Source organism: Furipterus horrens, unplaced genomic scaffold (assembly GCF_987537825.1).
Source record: "Furipterus horrens unplaced genomic scaffold, mFurHor1.1.pri manual_scaffold_11, whole genome shotgun sequence".
Taxonomy (NCBI): domain Eukaryota; kingdom Metazoa; phylum Chordata; class Mammalia; order Chiroptera; family Furipteridae; genus Furipterus; species Furipterus horrens.
The window spans coordinates 78,777,147-78,785,782 of NW_028327181.1; positions in this window are offsets into that span (position 1 = coordinate 78,777,147).

Sequence of the window (8,636 nt, forward strand, 5' to 3'; positions counted from 1 at the left end):
GGTACTCCCAGGCCTCTCGATTTCCCTGGCCTCTGATGTACTGGCACCTGTGCTGTCTGCGTTTTGAGTCTAGGACTACAGTTCTCACTCATCTCGAGCTCAGCCACCCAGTCTCCCCCAGGCACCATGGGCCCACTGCCAGCAGCAGGAGATAAAGAACAAAGTGACCCCGAGAGTGGCTCTCTCAGCCCCCCTGACCACTCTTCAGAGAGCCCCCCCTACTTCTGGGGCCAGGGCCAAGGCATGTTTTGGGTGTAGGCTGCTGATGAAATTTTAGGACCCTAAGCCAAATGCAGGAAAAATATCTCTTTAGATCCCTAAACCACCTCTTTAAATGCTCTAGCCTTGCACCCTTGGCAGTGGGGGTAAGAGGTCCTTTTTCTTTCATGGGCCCCCAGAAAAAGCACAGTCTGCTCAGGAAATAGTTGCACATACGGCCTGGGATGTGCCTGAGACATGTATATTTATGGTTGTGTGTGCATACACACGTGTGTGAATATAGCAAAGTGATACCTGAAATGTGAATGAGAGTGTGGACTTTTACAGGACATGTACACCTGGTCTGGCGTGTGTAGATGAGTGTATTTGTGTGGTGTGTCTATATGTGGGCTGTATGAATCTGACTGTGAATGTATGTGAGGTGAGGAAAGGGGGAATAAGATCCAGAATGTGTACTTCCCTCCTGGCTGTAAATGAGTGACCCTTCCTCATTAGCTGTCCCCTGCAGGGTTTGTTGGGGAGCTTTCTAGCATCAGAGAATAGAGGATGTGTACTTGGCGGGGGTAGTTTCATATTACACAGAAACATGGCCCACCGCCCCAGTGTTTACCCCCATGATCTGGAATCCAGGTCCCAGGTGTCAAAAAAGAAGGAAATAAAAGAAGCTCAGTGTCCATGTGGACACTCCTAGGCAAAGTGAACCATCTTGGGCAGTGTCACTGTGGGGAGACCCAGGCTCCAGAAAGGACTTGCTGGCCTAGCTTACACCTAGGCCCTCCCACCCCAGCCCCCAAATACTCCTGAAAAGGTCATTGTCATTGCCCCAGGGGCACCAAAATCTCCGGCAGGGGTAGAAAGGAGGTGGCAAGAAGCAAATGCTTATGTCCTGGTGGGGCTATCACACCTGGATGAATTTAAAACCATAGCCCTGAGTGCTCTGCCCTGCCTCCCCCAAGATGTTATTCCCCCTCTACTGTGGCTTGGAGCAGGGGGATGGGGGCACCCTGCCAGCATCTCCTAACCCACTGGTGCCGATCCACATCAGGCATTTGGTTTCCATTTCCCAGCTCATTAGTGGAGATCAAGCCCTGATGTCTGCTGAGGGTTGGGGGCTGGGTTTTCCATTGGCAAGAAAACGGGGTGGGAGTAGGGAGAAAAAAAATGGAGCCTTGGACTGACTCAAGTATTGGATTCAGGTGGGGTGATCTCGGGAGCGCTGGCTGAGCCTCCTGGCCCCTCCTCCTATCAGGGCCCGAGGTTCCAGTTGCTGCCCTCCCTTCAGCTCCTTCCAGGAAAAGGCTGCTCGTCCAACCTCTCTGCCCTGTGGGCCAGATTCCCCCAAGTTGCTCCAGGAACGTTAGGAAGCATGCAGGACTTGGGGCGTCCGTTTGCCCCTCCCCCTCCTCCGGTCGTTGGGGAGAACTATAGCTGTGTGGTAAATGACTCTGAAACATTCCCAGCCAGAGAAACGCCCCCCTGCATTCTAGACCCCTACGGCAATGTCACCTCTGACCTAAAGAAAGTCAAGATAATGTGGTTGGATGGAGCTGGGAGGCAGGCTGGCAGCTGGAATGTTGGGTGGTCACAGGGAAGAGGGGAGGAAAGGGGCCGGCGGATTATGAGTCAGGGGAGAGAGTCAAGGGGGAGGGGGAGTTAATGGAAACAGTAAGTGGAGGAGAGACAACGGGGCACCTTTGGGCACACCCAGCGGGGAGCAGACACCACTCCAGCCAGCCAAGGGTCTAATTAGATCCTCACTGTCAGAGTGACCTATTCCTTCTATGTCTGAGGCCCCAGGGGCTGGGGAGGGTCAGGGAGGAGAAGGTGGGGGGGGGCGCTGTATATAATTGGAAACATGCTCTACTGAGCGACCATGAGGAGCACCTCTCTCCCCAGCACTCCCCCTGTCCTCCCCAGATCTCCAGTCCTTCCCCAGCCAGACGAGGGGAGGGGCCGCTGGAGCCTGAGAGTAGAAACCCGGTGGGATTGGCTTCCCTGGCCCTTATACACTCTCTAAAGTGCAAACAACATATTTTCGCCATGCAGTGGTATTTAATTACACTAAAAACAGAGCCATTAAACTGAAATTAAACTCTTTTTGGAATCACTTAATTCAGGGCATGACAAATTGCTTTCAGTGAAGGCGGCAGTCAAGTCCCCCCAGGCAGAGATGGAGATTAGTAGCTTCCACGGCTGGCTAGGTCCCCTGCTCTCCAGGCCCCCTTGCCAGCTTTAAATTCTGAAATTGGGGTCAGAACCTTCTTCATAAAGACCACCCAAGCCAAGGGGAAGTCTCTACATTTGTTTAGGATAAGAGTGGGGGTTGGGTAATAACAGAGCCACTGTCCAACCCACTTTTAGACAACCCAGTCCATTTTATTGATGGGGAAGTTGGGGCCCAGATGCCAAGGTCATCCAGAGCCAGGATTAGAACTCTGGTACTATGCCATGACTGGGGTGGGGTGGGGGGTGGTGGGGGCTTTTTTGTTTTTGTTTTTTTCAGTTTGTATCCTTTTACCCTGGGCCTGGAGACAGAGGTTGGGGCTGGGAGGGTGAAGGGTAGGGAAGGAGAGCAGGGCCTGGTCGGAGAGCGTTCATTTCTCCAGACTGGGATCCCATCTGGTCCAGGCTGGAGGGAAGCTGGGAAGGCTGGTGGCCCTGGGGCGGGGGGCTGCTGAGGCAGTCTCGATTTCCTAGATAGCAGCGTGGGCCCAGCCTCAAATCAGACAGACGTAGTTGCTTACCAGCTGGGTGAGGTTGGGCAGGTAAGACCTTCACTCCCCTGAGTCTCAGTTTCCCCAGCTGTCAGATGGGGATGGTACTTGCTATCTCTAGAGGGCTTGCGAAGACACATGGGCAAAGGTGTGAACAGGGCTGGGGTCGGGCTCAGTAGGTGGTTTTATTAGACGTCTGTCTCAGGACCTCTGGGTCCCCGTTTGTAACAAGGTCCAGCTGGGACCTGGTGGTTTTTTAGGACCTTCGCTTGCTCTGACTCCCTGTCTGCCACCATTTCTTCTCCCTCCACATTCCTTCTTTCGTTCAGTTTCTCCCTTCTCTCCTCTGTGGTCTGAACATCTAACTATGGATAGAGGTCTGGGGTCTGTGTTTAGACTTGTGGATGAAAAAGGGGCCACATACCAAACCTGACAAGTTCAGGGGAGGCCTGCGTGGCAGCCTTACAAACTAAGAGACCTAAAGTAACCACATAGGATGGTTTGAAATGAAAACTTTCTAACTAAAAGCAGTTCATGGTGGGTAGTCCGGTCCTAGGCCTGCATTTTTCCCTAACAGAGGTCAGTCTCTACTTAACTGAGACTGTTTGTGATCATTTTTTGCATCTGTGATAACAGACCTGATAACATACCTTTGGAATATCAAAGTAATTTCCGTTTTTCCTCAAAGTACAACCACTGCACCAGAACAAAGGCCACAAATCCCCTCCTTGTTATTGTTATCGTGTTAATTGTTAACTGTTAACGATCCTATACCTCAAAATTCCCCCCTTTGCTTTCTTCCCCCCACCCCCGTCCCTAATCTATCACCAATGGATTTCTTTTAACTCCCCTGTGTCTCCTTTGATTGTAATGTATAAAATAAGGCGCAAAACTGCCATTCTTTGAGGCATTTTCTCAATCCTTTGAGGTTTTGCTTCCCAGCAACTGTCGTCAGTCAGTTTGGCTCAAATATTCTCAAAAACTCTTACACATTGACAGACGATTGGGTAAGAAAAGGCAGGCCCATGCCCCTTAAGGGTTCCTTGCTCATCTAGCCTTCTGGTGGCTGTGAGGCCCCTCTGAGAGGTGAAAGGTGACCAAATGGGACAGGAGCCGCACTCTGGGGTCTGGGGAGGGCTGCTGGGGACAAACAGTGAGGCTGTGGCCTCCCTCCCCCACAAGCCCTCCGTGATTTGGGAAACCTGCTCTCCTGATTGGAACCAGATGGGCCTGCTATGGTCGGAGGTCTGTCTCAGCAGTCCACTCACCAATGTCCTTCCCTAAGAGGGGAGAGGGGGCATAGTCTAAGGGGAGGTGGGGGGCGCTCTTCACTGGGGCTGGGAGAGAGAGTCCTTTCTGTCCCCATGCTCCAGGCTATTGGCCTGGGAACTTTTCTATTAACCGTGGAGGCTGGTGGTGGTGTGGGGATCAGCTGAGCCTTTCACTGAGGTTTGAGTGGGCAGTCCTCGACCCCAGGACAACCTCCCCACCCCCGCAGCAAAGCTCAGATGCCGGTTGCCAAGTAGGGGCTGATTGTGCCTGTCCCCATTCTCCTCACCCCTGGCCTCCTTGGCCTTGGTAGACAGAGAGGTTCTTGCACTGGGGGTTGGGGTGGAAGGGCCAGGACCGGCTGGAGCCAGGCCGAGGCCCAGGGTTCCCGTCATTTCAGGCCTGGCCGCTGCCTGGCTGCAGACGGCTCCCCCGCCAGCCCGGAGGCCGGCATAAATGCTTTGCAGCTGTACCTCCTCTCTCTATCGGCTTGTCCTGGGGAGTCTAGAGACAGAGACAGGGAGCCCGGGGGACTCAGCGGGGGCACGCAGGCAGACCGGGGTGGGGGTGGGGGACAGGCCAAGACAACTGGTTACTGAGTGAGAAAGACAAGGACACTTAAAGCCCCTGAGAAAGTTTCCCTGACATGCAGGGGTTGGAGTGGGGGCTTCCTGAGGGAGGATCGTGTTGGGGGTGGGGTGCTGCCTGGCAGAGCCAGGGCTCAGGGTCCAGTCTCTGAGTCCAGCTAGAAAGTTCTAAGTTGGAGCAGCAGGGAGGGCAGCCCAGCCTTGTCCCCACCCAAGGGAAATTGGACCAGACTGCTCGGGAAATAAATTGAATTTTCCAGCATTACGGACAATAGAGGTTTTTTTTTTTTGCCCCCAAAAGAACATAAGGGAAAAAAAAAAAGCTCAATTGCCTTTGGCTGAGCTGTTTCCCAACTTCATTTCTCAGCCTCAGTTCAGGGCTTCTCATTCAAAGTGACATGTGACTGCTTGGTGACCCCTGGCCTGATGGCAGCCTGAAGGGTCAGGCCAGGCCAGCCTGAACCATGCTCCCAGGATCTGTGACCACCCCCACTTCCAAAAGCCCTGGGCAGGCTTGGCCCCAGGAGACAAGGGAGGGGCTTGTGGTAGAAACAAAAACCTTCCGCAGAAGAGTTTAGGGGTGGGTGAGTCCTCACTCCCAGGCAACAGGCCCAGAAGAGTTTATATGTAAATAGACCTTAAAAGTTTTGAAAAATTTTCTCTTGGGTAGGGGAGGTTGCCTTTAAAGTGCAAATGACCTGTAAACCCCTTCAGGGGACATTCTTCGGGCTCTAAAGAGGGGAGAGGGCCCTGCAGACTGGGAAAGGGCCAGTTTCCAGTTGTGCTATTTGCAGATGGTGGCCTGCGGGGGTCTCTGGTGGCCTGTGGGGGGCTCTGGGCACTGGTAGAGGAAGGCAGGATCAGCACAGTCCAAAGTAGAGGGAGCCCCAGAGTGGGGGAAGAGCAGAGGCTGCTGGGAGGCAGATCCTGAATTTCTGGGGTGGGAGGTAGGTGGGAGGAAAGACCACACAGGGAGCTTTGGGGAGAGCAGGGCAGCATCTTGGCTGGAGAGGGGGTGTGTGTGTTGTGGGGGGCGGGCGTGGGGTGGGGGAATGGGAGGGTGGAGAGAGGGGATGGCTCTAGCCTGGTGGCTGGGAAAGGTCACTCCCAAGAAGACCAAAGCGGAGAGTAGGCTCCAAAATCTTCTCCAGCTCACCCATTATACAGGTGGAAACTGAGGTCCAGATGAGCTCGTGACGTGCTTGCCTAAAGGCATAAATAAGCTGATGGTAGAAGCGGATTAGAACTTGGGGTAATGTTTTTTGTACCATTTCCCTGTGGGACCAAGGTGGGTGTTTGGGCACCCGAATGGAACAGGACTCTTCAGGCACCAGAAAGGGGAAACTAAGTAATAAGGGCTATCATTTGGGAGGAAGGAAGGAGTCCCGGTGGAAGATTCTGGGTTGAAGATAACAAAGGAGGATGTGCCACCTTCCAGGCAGAAAAGGGGGTGGTGGTGATTTTGTCAACATCTTGAGCATACTGAATGAGGCTGGGGACCAGTCCTTGATGGGAGAAGAGGGGTTTGGCAGAGACACCAGAAGGAGGGGCAGGGAACACTATCCTGGTGTATATAGAGGGGGTAGGGGACTGAACTTGATGGCCTTTGGCTTAATAGGCTCCAAAGATCTTCATTATTGTCATCTTCACCACGGATTTGGGTCCAGATTGCCTGGGTTCAAATCTCACTCCAACACTTATGGTTGGAATCTGGGAAATTGACTTAATCACCTAATCCATAGTTCCATATCCCTCAGGTGAGGATAAAAATAGTACTTATGTAGTGTTGTTAAGATTAAATGAGATAACATAGGGCAAAGTGTCTAACAAATACTTACTGCAGGTCTGATGTCTGCCAGGCACTGTTTTAGGTGCTGGGGACTCAGTGCTGAACAAGTTGTTTTTCTCACGGAGCCCCCGTTCCAGGGACGTGAGACTTGGCACAGACACGAGGTGCTCAGTGAAAGGTTGGTGGGAGTGTTATCTGCCACATAACAAACGTTTGCGCTAGGGAGGCCACAAAGTGCCTTCGTGTCCAGTATGTCTTTAGGCTTCTCATAACCTTAAGTTTTTGTTTTATTTATCTTTTTATTTTTATTTATTGATTTGAGAGAGAGAGAGAGAGAGAAACATCAATTCGTTGTTCCACTTATTTAAGCCTTCATTGGTTGATTCTTTTCTTTTTTTAAACATTTTATTTTTTTAATTATTTACTTTTAGAGAGAGGGGAAGGGAGAGAAAAGAGAGGGAGAGAAATATCACTGTGTGGTTGCCTCTCGTGCACCCCCAACTGGGGAGCTGACGTGCAACCTAGTCCTGTGCCCTGACTGGGAATCAAACCTGTGACTCTTTGGTTCAAAAGCCAGTGCTCAATCCACTGAGCCGCACCAGCCAGGGTGGTTGATTCTTGTATGTGCCCTGATCAAGGATGAAACCCACAACCTTGGTGTATCAGGATGATGCTCTAACCAACTGAGTTACCTGGCCAGGTCCCATAATCCTAATGTTATGGGGTAGGTATGGCAATTGGGAAAACTGAGGCTCAGTGTCCAGAGAAGTGATAGATCTCTCTCTCTAGGACACAGACTAAGGAAATGCCACGTGTACAGTGAGAAGGTGGCCGTCTGTAACCAAGAAGAAAGCTCTCACCAGAACCCAGCCATGCTGGCTTCTCGGACTTCAGGCTCCAGAACTGTGAGAAAATACATATCTGTTGTTTAAGGTACCCAGTCAACGGTGTGTTGTTATGGCAGCCTGAGTAGACTAATGCAAGGGGAATGGGGCAGGGGAGCAGTCTCTGGTCCTACTCTTTCCCATATGGTCCTTCCAGGTTCAAAGAGAACTAAGGACTCAGGCCCGAATCAAGAAGGCTCCTGCCCCTAGATTGTCTTGGGGTAAAAGCCCCTTTTCTTAGGCTCTTATCCGTTTCTTGACCTGAATTACAGGTGCTCACAGGTTCCTCCCCCATCACACTTCTCCCCAACCCTGTCTCCTGCCCCATAGCCATAGTGTGGAAGCACAAATGTGGTTGCTTACTCCCTGGCTGAAAAGCCTTTGATGTCTCTCCATGACCTGCAGGATGATTGTGCATTGTGCGGCCTGCACAGCTGTACAACATCATTCATTCATTCATCCATCGAGCAAGTATTCATCCCCTAGACATTCTCGTTTAGCACCTGAGGCTCTTCATGACCTGGCTCCTGCCTCTTTCCTCTGCTTCCTTTCTCACTTAACTCCTTTGGGTGCTGTATGCTTTAGCCACACTAAACGTCATACCTTTTCATACCGGTGGGGTTCACACACAACTTCATCTACCTGCTTGTCTGAGAATGCTGATGAAGATAGACTGAGCACAGATCTGGAATCCTTTCCCTGTCGTTTCCTAGCTAGGTGAGCGTGGGCAAGTTAACCCTATGAATCTCAGTCTTGTAATCTGTGAAATGAGATGAAACATATATGATGTGTCTCACACTGCACTTAGCACATGAAAATAGGTTTTGCCCCTTCTTTGCATGCTAAATTCCTATTCATCCTTGAAGACCCAACTTAAATGTTGTCTCCTTGGTAACATTGTCCTCATTCCTTCCAAACAGGCAAAGCCTATCTTCCCTGTTTCTACCCTTCCTGCCAGCCCTGCATGGCACTTAGGAACCTCTGTCACAACACTGCTGTATTTATGGGGTTTCCTGGCTCACGTGAGCAAAGCATGCAGCCAGAAAACAGTTGTTACATGAATCAAGGTACCAGTCTCTGGGTTGGGAGCCCTTAACCCCCCACCCTGCCCTGGTTCCAAGCCCTGAGCCTCTTTGGATGGCTTGAGAATTAAAGACAGGAGGTTGAAGATGAA